This window comes from Folsomia candida, unplaced genomic scaffold (assembly GCF_002217175.1).
Source record: "Folsomia candida strain VU population unplaced genomic scaffold, ASM221717v1 Fcan01_Sc009, whole genome shotgun sequence".
NCBI lineage: Eukaryota > Metazoa > Arthropoda > Collembola > Entomobryomorpha > Isotomidae > Folsomia > Folsomia candida.
The window spans coordinates 4,227,024-4,240,064 of NW_019091201.1; the positions used below are offsets into that span (position 1 = coordinate 4,227,024).

The window sequence follows — 13,041 nt, forward strand, 5'->3', positions numbered from 1 at the left end:
TTTCACAAAATTTAGTTTTCGACTTGTTAGTCATGACATTTTTCATTTTTCGAAAATTTCAAATTTTGACGATTCCGAGCGTTATATATTTCTAGGTTTTCAGACATACATTTACGAATATTATTTTCTTTTTTAAATATTTTTTTTTCAAAAATACATGTATTTGCTAAATATTTCAACGAACGAATTTTTTTATTCAAAGAAATTGGAGTACAAAAAATCACATTTAAAAATTCAAATTTTGTAAAAATTCATTTCATTCATTCATTCATTCATACATATTTCTTAAATATTTTGGCGTTTTTTCTTAAATATTAAATACATATTTTTACTATTTTTTCGCAAACACATATCCTTCCTCTGCCCCATAATAATAATAATATGCTGTATTTTGGCAGATACATAACTGTGAACTGCATCCAACCAGCCATCCACCTCCATCATTGTACTTCACCTGATGTACATCACATGTAATAAGTAATGGGAGGAGGAAATCAGTCCTGAAAACTCGACATCATCACCATTATCTTCTCCTTAAGATGAGACATGGACATAATAAATGCGAGTTTGCGAAGGAGAAGAATCGTAGCAGGAAAACTCGTGTTCTTCTTTAATGCCGTTTCATTTAATTGGATTGAGAGTGAGTGATGCACTACTGAGATTTGTTCTCGTGGCCAAGATAAAACTTGCTTAACGGACGATATACACAGAACTAGATAGTTGGTTGCTTATTATATGAATACTTAATCCACCTCCAATTTGTGGCTGGGAGGATTCGTATGTATAACTGCACTACTTCCACTACTTTTTTGGACTGGTATCTTCTCTTACAAGGTGAGAAATGGAACCTTTTTCTTATTATGTAATTTAGCCAAAAATGCGTGAGAATTGAGGAAGAATTTGTTTCAAGTTTTATAAGTAAGTATGTACATGAACTGGATAAATTGCGTAATTAATTAAAGCATCAATCACCCCATTGTGTCGGTGGGGAGAGAAAATTGGAGTGGTTCGGGTGCAAGAAATAACGGGGAGAAAGTGGGTTTTTAACAAGGTGTTTATTTTGACCTGCAAGAAATGCAAGGCGCAAGAAACTACTTGATACGGAATGGTGCCTATTTCTTGCACTTTCTCCCAGTTTCGTGCACCTCGCATTTCTTGCTTTGCAGTGCACGAAATGCATTTTGCAAACACGTGAGAAACCCTGCAAACTGGGTAATTATCATCAACTTGAAAATTCACAAAGGGGTTGTTACTACATATACTTTTACAAAGCTTTATTTGGCAATCCGAAACCTACAATGTTTTCGCTAAAAAGAACAAGCGACTTGCCAACTTGATAATTAAACAATGATTGAGCTTGAACTTTTTAAGAGGAGGAAAAGACCAAGTTTTCCAAGATTTCTTGGCCTTACTACGACTTTTCATTCATTCATTCCCCCTAATTTCCCAAGGGTTCTAACTTCGTTAGAACCCTTGGGATGGGGTTGGTAGATAGCAGTGGCCGCGGAGGCTGTGGGGACATTAACATTGTAGGATAGGGGGAGGGATGGGTTTGTATAAGATGGGGAGATGATGCCGACATCGAAGAACCGTGGGGACATTGCCCTTCTGTCCGCGGCCCCTGGTATCCGTAGGCATCACTACTTTCGTAGTAAAATTCACAAAACGACATATAAAAACTACATATTTAAGCAATCGTCACCTACCGGGAACATTTCCCAAAAGTTCCCACCCATTTCATTTCATAAAATAAGTTAGGAGAACATTTTACGATAAGTTGTAGTAACGTAATAACAAAGTTTGTCAACAAGCCGACCATTCAGCTTATCTGGTGGATACCCAACGACTTATGGGCTCGTTTACACGTTTAAGTGCTATTTTGCAGTCGTCTCATCATCCTTTAAAGTAGATACTTCAGCCCTCCTGACACTGACATTGAGTGACATCCGTGAAGGAAGAGAACAAACCGTGCGAAGAGAGAAAGTCGTCTCCTCTTTGAAATGACGATGTCGTCAAAAATGCGTTGCATAATGGGTCGTTGGCTGGTCACACTTCTTGTCTCAATATTTATATTTGCCAGGCACCGCAACAACTCATTTGCATATGTAAATACCGTCCTGATGCAGGACACTCTTAGAAAACTGGTGCTAAATCATTACTGATCTGAGTACATTGGTATATGATCCTGGTAATAAGAGGCATTACCGTTTAGAAATGCTGTGGTAATGATATTAAGAAACAAAGTGTTACCAATCCGGTAGGAAGTTATAACCATATCAATACCAGTACGGAATATATATGTGACTTTATGTGAGTCTATCAGATTTTTAACAGTGTAGTATTAAATCGTTGCTGGTTCTACCGGGACGGTAATAGAAGACAGTACCATTTAGTAATGTTGTGGTAATGGAAAATTTACCACTGAGAAGTAAACTCTTACCAATCCGGTAGTAGCTTATTACCAAATCAATACCAGTTCTACCTTACCACCAGATTCTTTACAGTGCAGCAGCTCAAGTCGTATATTTATATTTCCCGTAATAAAATAAATTCCCCCGAAATCCTTATTATTCTAAGGAAGCCGTAAAACAAGCAATAACTACTTCAAACTTTCACCACACGAATGCAACCCAAACTTTACGGTGGAGTGAAAGCCCTAGGCAAATGACATGCTTGTTGGCAACAAAATATACACATCGCTTTCTCTCTCGTTCGGTGCAATAACCGAGGTCTGAAATGAAGTGAAGGATAAACAAGAGTAAAACCCAACCAAGCAGAAATCAGGGAGTGATTTCTGTTTAAATATATTTTCAGACTTGCACTTTCACCACGTTCATAAATAAATAAGTTGAAATTCAGTTCTCATCTCATCATCATCTTCATTCGGAGATGAATTAGTTTAGAGTTGCATGTATGCATTCGTGGTTTTAGTTTGTAAGGTTTGTTCACCTTGTTCATTTTCTTGCTTAAAGGATGAGAGAAAGTTGTCTATTTGTTCCGTTTTCCTATCAAGTGCTTACTAGCCAGAAATCATGGAGTATATTTTCAGACTTGCACTTTCATCAGGTTCATAAATAATTTACATAAAATCAGTTGTCATCTCATTATCATCATCATCATCCGGAGATGAATTAGTTTAGCATTACATGAATATGGAGTTTGGTTTGTTCAACTTCTTCCTTACACGATGAGAGAAAGTTGTCTATGTTTGTGTCCCGTTTGGCATAGTGCAGCTCAATCAAGAAATAAGTGTTGGTTGCCAAAAATTGTCATTGTCACCCCCAACCAAGCAGAAATCATGGAGTGATTTCCACATATATTTTCAGAGTTGCACTTTCACCACATGCAAAATAACTTGAAATTCAGTTCTCATCGCATCATCATCTTCCGGAGATAAATTAGTTTAGGATTGAATACATGCTTTCTAGTTTGCAAAGTTTGTTCACCTTGCAAACCTCATTTTCATCTTTAATACTTCGATGAGAGAAAGTTGTCTATTCTTTCCGTTTGCAGCTCTAACAAGCCGTTTGCCATGCAATTCGTTGGCACTGCGCTAACCCCGAAATCGTCACAGTCATTACGAAACTATTCAATTATGCTTCACCAAACTTCTCCCACTTGTTCTGCCTTCTGTACAAAATAAGAACAAAGTCAGCACCACGGAGCTGCTGACTGACTTAATTATTGAAAAGTTGCCCTATCCTCGCCATCCAAACGGCTATGATATCTACGCCATCGCCACATTAATAACTTTCTTGTCAACTTTTACCCAAAAACTTATTGCTGCTTCCAAACCCACGCCGTGCCACTAAAGTTATAAGGAAAGGGCAAGAAGTGAGCTGAGCGTGCCTTTGGTTGGTTCCACTTTCTATTTTGATTGGCCTATAAGTGTCCTTCTGCTGGGTAACAACCGGCCGGCCACCTCGAAAACTGGAGAAAGTCAGTCACAACACAACAGCCGGAAAGTAATTGCAGATTGGGCTGGCATTTCAAACTTTAAACAACGACACGACAGGGTCACTAGTATATTTATGGCAGTGGCCGCGGAAGCTAAGGGGACATGTGGGGACATTAACATTGTAGGGAGGAATAACATGGGCAGATGATGCGGACATCGAATAACCCTGGGGATATTGTCCCTCTGTTCGCACCCTTCCGCGGCCACTGCATCATGCTCATACATTTGAGTTGCCTGAATTCTCCCAGTGGCCGCGGAAGCCGTGGGGACATGTGGGGACATTAACATTGTAGGATGGGGGGAGGGAGTGGTTTATATAAGATGGGCAGATGATGCGGACATCGAATAACCATGGGGACATTTTTCCTGTCTTCCGCGGCCACTGATTTACGTACGTACATGGTTACGAGGACGTATATATCCATCCGCGTATGTATTGATTGCAAAAAGCTATTAAGCAAAATGCCTCATCCACCCAAAAAGCCGGTCGTAAGTCGCCAGATGCATAAAAAATTCAGGGTTGGTTATGGTAAAATACAGCAAAAATACTCTTCTCTCTGCTGCATGCAGATTTTTGGCATTAGGTACACTGTTAGAAATCCGGTAATAGAATAATAACGAGTACAGTAGATAGAATTATTTATGCGTGTCACCTCACTTGCATATTTATTTTGACGCATTAGCGAGAACGTATTCAACATGGAAAGCCCGTCTCGCCGAAAATGAGAATACTGAGAATTTATGCAAATGAGGTGACGCGCACAAATAATTCAACTGTATGTATATAACTCTACCAAAATATACTGACACCGTGCTCAAATTTTACCAACGCGTTTTTTTACCACTGGTAAAATGGTAAATTACCAAAACTTCCAGAAATCAATTCCTCCCTGACTTCTAATTACATACATACCAGCTAATTTAATTTAATAGCGTGGTGGTGGTGGTGGTGGTTTGTATAGAAAATGGCTTTAAATTTATGAGAGGAGCCCCTGAACCTATCCTTACTTTAAATGTACATACAATTAAATACATGTGTATTATCAACATCTAGACGTATAATAATAAACGAGACGACAACTAGTAAACAAAATTTGGATGACAATGATACCCACAAATTACATACATACGATAAGTAAGGAGGTCTAACCCACAAAAAATTCGTCCTTTAATGTATTCACGTATGAATATTTGATACAGTTTTAGCCAAAATAAGTTCAATTCAATCCAAGTTATCAGTGGATTGATTTGATTTAATTCGGTTTTTTTATATAAATATTTAGTTAACTTGGTGAAAGTTGGAGTTGTCCAAATTTATGACACGTGTGAAACCCGAGATGACGCCAGGAATAACGGTGTCACGTTTTATCCTAATCAGATAAAATGCGGTGTGGTGGTGCAAATTGAGACTTTTTTTTTAGACTTACATACACTGTTACAAATCTGGTATGGTCAGGCAGGTCTTGATTTCCCGGTGTTAAAGTTGCTACCCCTTGGTATTAAATTTATACCGTAAAAATTTGCCTACCAATATGGCAATACTTTAATACTGAGCTATTACTACAGGGTATCGCTTATCAACCCAACTTTGGTAGAGCATACATGAATACCGCTTGGTATCATTTTAATACCGGATTTCTAAGAGTGTGCATGTCAATGTCAAACCATATCCATAATTGTGTTACATATGTATGTATACCCAGAAATATTAAAATAAATTAGGAAACCTGACACCTTTTGAGGGACCTTGATTTGATCCGGTTTCAAGATCATGTTCATCAAATGCAAGTCTCCGACCGACTCGCCCACTCATCCATCTTTGCATTGAAAGTGATGTGACGACTTACATTTCGAGGATAAAAAGCTTTATATATGCACTTATTTCTGTCAGTCTGTCTCCGGGCTGGAATTCATACTTATAAAGTTTACGAGTATAGTCACCCCGTTTTTTTGACAATTTTTCCGGTCAGGGGCCGCGGTCTTGTGTGGTGGGGACATAGGGGACCGGGGGAGTCTGTGGGGACATTAACATTGTAAGATAGGGGAGGGAGGGGTTTGTATAAGATGGGCAGATGATGCAGGCATCGAACAACCGTGGGGACATTGTCCCTCTGCCTCCACGCTTCCGCGGTCACTGTCAGGGACAAAAAAATCCGCTGAGAAATCTTGAATTTTTTCTATTCTTAAAATTTTATCAAACTCATCTAGCTATCTTGCCATTCATGTAATTTACATAATTGTCCCTATGGTCCCACACCCCCTGAAAATGCCCCCACACTGCCGGGGTCACTGTCAGGAACAAGATTATCCCCCAGAAATCTTAGATTTTTTATGTTCCTACAATCTTATCAAACCCTCTGCATATTTTGTAATGAATTTGCATAAATAATTGGCCCCATCACCCGCCTGAAAAAATTGTCCCCACGTTTCCACCCTCCCTGAACTGAAAATTGCCTCTCCTCTCCTCTCCTTTACTCCTTTTTAAACTATACAAACTATTGAAATATGTGTGCAAATATGCAATGTTTATTTGATTTTGACCCGACCATTGTCTTTGAGTTTATTGATCCATCCATCCATCCATCCAATACCTCTCTCAATTCAGAATAGTGCTACTCACATATCGAGCCTACATATTATTAATTAATATTATTACCCACTTAAATTCATGCTTTGTGCAAACAGTTGACGACGATACATACCCGGGTTGACGACTGGCACGCAGCCTGACCTGCTATTAACTTATGGGTCATGGTTGCCTACCCGAAACTGGATTTAAACCCTGCTTACTTATTCCATTTCGGAATTTCGAATCAATCAATCAATGATTTCTTACTACGAATATTTGTACGTACGCCAAAAACGAGCCGATTTTTTTTGTCGTCACTCACAATTCAGCACACAATCGACACTAACTTTATTTATATACGAGGAACAATTTCAATTTTACGGCGGTATTGTTCTGTTCCTCCCTGTGCAAAATTTCTAAAAAAGTACAAAGCCTGTTAATAACTTGTAATTAATTTGCTACATACATTAACATCCATTAATAATTATTTACTATACGAAATTTGCATGTAGACTTGATTTCATAGTCTCAATTTATTGAACTTTGAAGAAAAACGTCTTACACAATATGTATTCGATTCGAGTTTCAAGTTCATTATTTATGTAACGATTATTATGCACGTGGATTATTATGTTGGGCTTTATGGTGTAGTTAAACATGTTTTGATGGTGAGTAAATACATATCTGCACCAGTTCAGTGTAAGTAATGGTGAGTCTACAAATGTGCAATATTTAGTTCGGCAGACAGCACGTACATACATACACATTGGCTATTAAGAAAATCCTAAATTTGGTGAGTTTTAAACCTTGCGTGAGAAAAGTTTGTGGTGGTGGTGGTGGAAATTATTTTAGTGGTTTATTAGTGGTGATTAGTTAGTTGTCTCAGTTTATTTTAGGCTAATTATCTACATATTCTTCGAACAAGAGATAATGAAGAGTTGGGCTGGGATTCGCTAAAATGAGTAAGTTTATTTGTAAAGAATTAATTTGTAGAATGCGATTTCGCTTTCTTCTCTTCGGCTTTAAATCGCTTTAATTGGTCGCGAAATAAATAAACTTTCTGGGAATAGAAAGTTTTAAGTCGTACGGGATGGAATGGAATTTGAAACAAAGTTAGACTAGGTGACTGGATAATTAACTATGCTTATGTATATGTTCTTATCTTTTTATACGCATTTTAAGTCGTGGTGAGATAATAATGTGCACAATTATTGCACACAAAGCATACAAATTCTTTATCCGAAAACACTAAATTCATGAAAACTTGATTGATTTGGCGGAAAAGTATATTCATAGAACCAAAACATTTCGTAATATTTTGCCAATAAATGAATTGCAAGTTTTCTTCAATTACAATATCTTAATGTGAATAATCCATAATCCACCCATTTAAGTTTATATCGTCACTCCGGTGTGGTCAACAATTAGTACAAAAATACACAAGCCATTGACGAAATGCGTATGAAAATGACCAACCGAAAGTTAAATGCAGATATTCAGAACAAGGCCATTTATCGTCTTACTACTGCATAGACCATTTTTTGACCCCGCTGCTGTCATGAAAAACTTGACTCAATTAAAAATGCACATATAAAACATTTTGTAACAGCAAATCTCACTTATTCTCTCCTTTCTTTTTGGTCATTCAAGGTATCCACATTTCCCATAATTTAGTCATTATTCCGAGAAAATTTTGTATTTCCAAGCTCCCAATAAATCAATACCCACACGACACTATCACGCAATCCAATCTAGTCCATAAGAAGAAGACAATATACGTACATACGTATACATAATCAAGGCAAAAGTGTTGGCCAACCAAGTTTGGTCACATTCACAATTCACATGCATTTACTTTTTCTTATGTGCGAAATAGAGGAGTTCGTTTCCTGTAAGAAATTCTCAATGCGACGAAACACACCTATGTATAAACATCGTCAATATTAGATGAGATTATTCCGCCAAAGAAACAATATGCCAATCATGCCCGTGAAACGGAATAATTGTAAATATTTAGCTGGGCTGGTAGGCTGGCTACTACTGTATTTACCGGGTTGCTTGCTTGGTCGAAAGCAGTGTTTCGTTTATTGCGGGTACAGTACATTTCTTGCAGTGGGAAGGAAATAATGCAAGAAATTTGATGTGCAAGAAACGGGGAGAAAGCTAAAGAAATATGCGCCATCTAGCCACACGCCGTATGAAGTATATCGGCGGGACGTAGTTTCTTGCGCCTTGCATTTCTCCCAGGTCAAAATATTTACCTGCAAGAAACCACTTTCTCCCCGTTATTTCTTGCACATGGTTACTTTTCACCCGACGAAACAATGGCCCTCCCTCGTCATCCCCAGTTTTGAAATAAGTGGAACAAAATCGCCCATTGTCCCAGCACAAAAGACCAGTATAATCATTGCCTACTAAAATACTAGTATGGTCAAACTGGAAATTATTTCTTTCATAAATATCTAGGAGGGCAGAACAACTTTAAGTATTTGCAAAACTAAACTTGAGAATCGAATAATAATCACAATTCTCATCCAACAAGTGCAACCTTCACATCGATCTTCAAACTTGCGCGTCACATTTTCTAATCGCCACAAAAATAACACGAATATCTCGAATAAGATGAAAGTGAGCTTGTACATGTCATTAAAAAACGATGGTTTGGACCAGTGGCCGCGGAAGTGAGGGCCAATGTCCCCACGGTTGTTCGATGTCCGCATCATCTCCCCATCTTATATAAACCCGTCCCTCCCCCATCCTACAATGTTAATGTCCCCACTGCTTCCGCGGCCACTGGGTTCAGACCTATTTATTCTGATTTTTGTACGTGAATCCACTCAGGTGAGAAAGTTCATGGACTTTGGCACCGTGTCTTTTTCTTTTCAAGAACAATTTGTATTTCCTCCTCCTCCGCTGTCTCGAAAAATCGTATTCAATACGACGATTCACAAGATCGAAATGTCAAGGTTTTTCTCTCTGATCTTCTACACATCCGATATCATTTCAATCCTAATTTTCATTTTAAGTGAGTCAGTAAGTTAAAGTATGTAACTACATCCCACTCAATATCAGTCAGTCAGTCACACTTGTGAGCAGGCATTGGGAAACCTACATATTTAATTATTTGTATCAGTGGCCGCGGAAGCTGTGGGGACATCGGGGGACATTAACATTGTAGGATGGGGGGAGGGAGGGGTTTATATAAGATGGGGAGATGATACGGACATCGAACAACCGTGGGGACATTGCCCCTCTGTCTCCACTCCTTCCGCGGCCACTGATTTCTATGTTATGTGAAAACCGTGACACTTGTAGCAACTAAAGGATTGGGTAACATTGAACTTTGTCGTTGGAAAAGTACAACATGGAACAAATTGTACCTTCCATATAATAATTATTCCTGTTCGATCGTCGTCCTTCTTTTGTCCTGTCCCATCCCCCCAGTTTTTCTAAAGTGGAACAGTAAAGAACAAAATTCTTTTTTGTGCAACTTGACAAAACTAACAAACCTCCAGCAGAAGCATTGTATGTACTTATGTCAGTCTAAAATTACATACATGGCAAGCACACAATGGAAAATTGATCCGATATCTAAATATCCATACTTATCTGTACATAAGCTTACATAAAATATGTATTTTGTGTCATATTTTTAAACTGGGTAAAAAAAATGTTGAATAAGTACATGTGTCACTCATTTTTTTCTGTTACAGTTACCTGATTTTTAAACATAATTAGGTTGACGAGACGATATGAAATGTAACTCTAGCGGAAATTGGGCATGATTCCTGGATATTCAATGATGAAATTCATGCCTAATTATTTTTTCAAGTTCGGCAGCATGAAATAGGATATTTTCTTTCACCGGTGTTTCCGGCGGAAGTAATCACGTGCTAGAAATAGGGGGGAGAAAGTGTTTTTTTTGCAGGGGAATATTTTAACCTATAAGAAATGCACGGGGGTTGAGAAACTACTTCCGGCCGGTATATTTCATACGGCTCGAGGCTAGATTGCGCATATTTCTTGCACTTTCTCCCAGTTTCTTGCACCTCGCATTTCTTGCGTTTCTCGCATTGCAATGCAAGAAACGTAGCAAGCCCGCAAGAAAGAACGAAACACTGTTTATTATGGCTTTCTTCCTGTGACTAAATGTACAGCTAATTATTCAAGGGAGAGACACGCAGATAAAATAAACAAGGTCCCTAAAAAGGGGAAATCTTAGTGAGGGAATGCAATCACAACTAATAAATAAAATTAGATTGGAGAATTTTTGCATCACCGCTCTCGGTTCCATTCTTACTGGATGCAGTATAAATTTTTCTTTGCATACGCATGAATTCTTAGTTTTATTGAATAAATTGAGGAAGGAATACATTTTTACTGTGTAGTGAACGAGAAGTGGGTTAAATTAACTGAGGTAGATATGTAAGATTTAATGACCAAATAATTATGAGCTACGTATTTGTTTAAAAAAATATACAAATTTCAACTTCATATATTAATTTGGCTACTCTATGCAAAATCATCGAACCTTTCGAGGGAGCAAGTGTTCTATTTAAAGGATTAATGCTTCCAGTAAGAATGGAACCGAGAGCGGTGATGCAAAAATTCTCCAATCTAATTTTATTTATTAGTTGTGATTGCACTCCCTCACTAAGATTTCCCCTTTTTAGGGACCTTGTTTATTTATAACTTTTAATTGGGTAATTAGATTGTCCATTGGATGACTGCATTGCACTACCCCTTTTCAGTAGTTTGATGCGGAATAATTTTATTAAATGCTGGGTGTTTAAAATTGAATAAATCCGTTATTTCTTAACCGATTTATATCATTTTGGTCAAAATGTCCGGCCTAGATTACTAAACACCAAAAGACCTGATCTGGAGGTGCAAACCCAACAACAACAATTTCACGCAGTTTACCAAGCATGTTACAGAAACGACTAGTTGTGCTGTTTACAGTTTTGAATGTAATTTGTTTTCAATTTATTAGTCTTGCGTCGTTGTCAATGGCAATGATTCGTAGCACGAGCAGGAATTTCTGAACTTCAAATTGGAATAACTAAGCCAATTCTTAACGGATTTTGATATATTCATACTTAAAATTTTCGGGATAAACTGCCCTACAATTCGTGGGTATCAAACTGTTGATAACGTTTGCTAGTAACTAGCAATAATTACAAATGTGTTTCTAAGGCTACATTTTTGCCCATAATTCCGGTCAAGATCACGTAATCGCTTAGTCGGATCAGATCCCATTTCTATATTATGTAACAATAATCGGTGCAAAATTTGATCAAAATCGGTTGAGAAATGACTGAGATATCGCAGATGGTCACTTCTTTGGGGTGGGTCAAATGCATACTTAGTATTTTTTTCGTTGTTAGGTATTTGCCTCACTAAGAAAAATAGTTTGGAGTGAAGTTTGAAACTCGACGGATTTCTGTCACTCAACAAATCTTCCTTAATTTTGATATTTAAGACATTGCAAATAATCGAAAATCGACGTTCTAATCTGTCAAATTTTCAAAATCATATCGCATTTTCCAACGTGAATGGTGGTGCTTTGTGGTGCATGTGACTAAAAATTTCGAAAACTAAAACTCAACACTGGGAAGTAACCACTTGCAAGAAATACGTGGTTTCTTGCATCTATTTTTACATACCTGCAGGAAATAAAACTCTTTTTCGCCCCTCTATTTCATACAGCGAATGGCTAGATGGCGCACATTTCATACACTTTCTCCCAGTTTCTCCCAGTGCAAGAAATGTATATTGCAAACCCGTTACACTCCTTTTCACCCAATATTTCCCAATACGCTTTATTTTCTTAGCTCGATAATGGAATTCTTGCTTCTTTGTTCTCAAACAGAACAGGACGGAACCGATAAGCCGTATCTCTTTCCTTCCAGGAAAAGTCTAGGCTCAAAATATTCACCTTGCGGGCTTTATTATACTTTGAGCCGGAGCAAGCAAAACAAAGGAAATCTCTCAACTTAACTTTTTCACTTCACTTTTTCCGAAAGATAAGCCTTTCCCTGGGGTCAAGAAGGCGGTGTCGGCGGGAGTAGAGGAGAGTTGATCTTGTGCTTGCAGATAAATCTCCTCCCTCGATTGAAACGATGCAAGTATTATTTTCACCGGATTTCTATTACGTAAAACTCTCCTTAAACCAGGATCAAATAAACAACATGTTCCATTACTAATTGAATTTCCCATTTTCAAATAAGCTTTAAGGGCGCGATACATAAATTATGGATGTTGTTATCTACGCGGATATCCCGCAATGTTAAATATCACATGGGTAGTGTTTCATTTCTTGTGGGAAACTTTGGTAAATGCATTTCTTGCATTGCAAAACAGAAAAATGCGACGTGCAAAAAACTGGGAGATAGTACAAGAAATGCAAGGTGCAAAAAACTGCAAGAAATATGCGCCATCTAGCGACGCACGGTACGAAGTAGAGTGGCGGGAAGGAGTTTCTAGCGCCTTGAATTTCTTGCAGGTCAAAATA

The 13,041-nt window shown here is 37.9% G+C and overlaps 1 protein-coding gene across 1 annotated transcript in view; it reads left to right on the forward strand.

Moving 5' to 3' along the window:
• The first annotated feature begins 404 nt into the window (after positions 1 to 404).
• Positions 405 to 13,041, forward strand: part of LOC118436613 — a 56,745-nt gene continuing 44,108 nt past the window's right edge. Inside the window, exon 1 of the mRNA XM_035855060.1 lies at positions 405 to 834. The gene's annotated coding sequence lies outside the window, so the exon portion shown is untranslated. The remainder of the gene's footprint in view (positions 835 to 13,041) is intronic.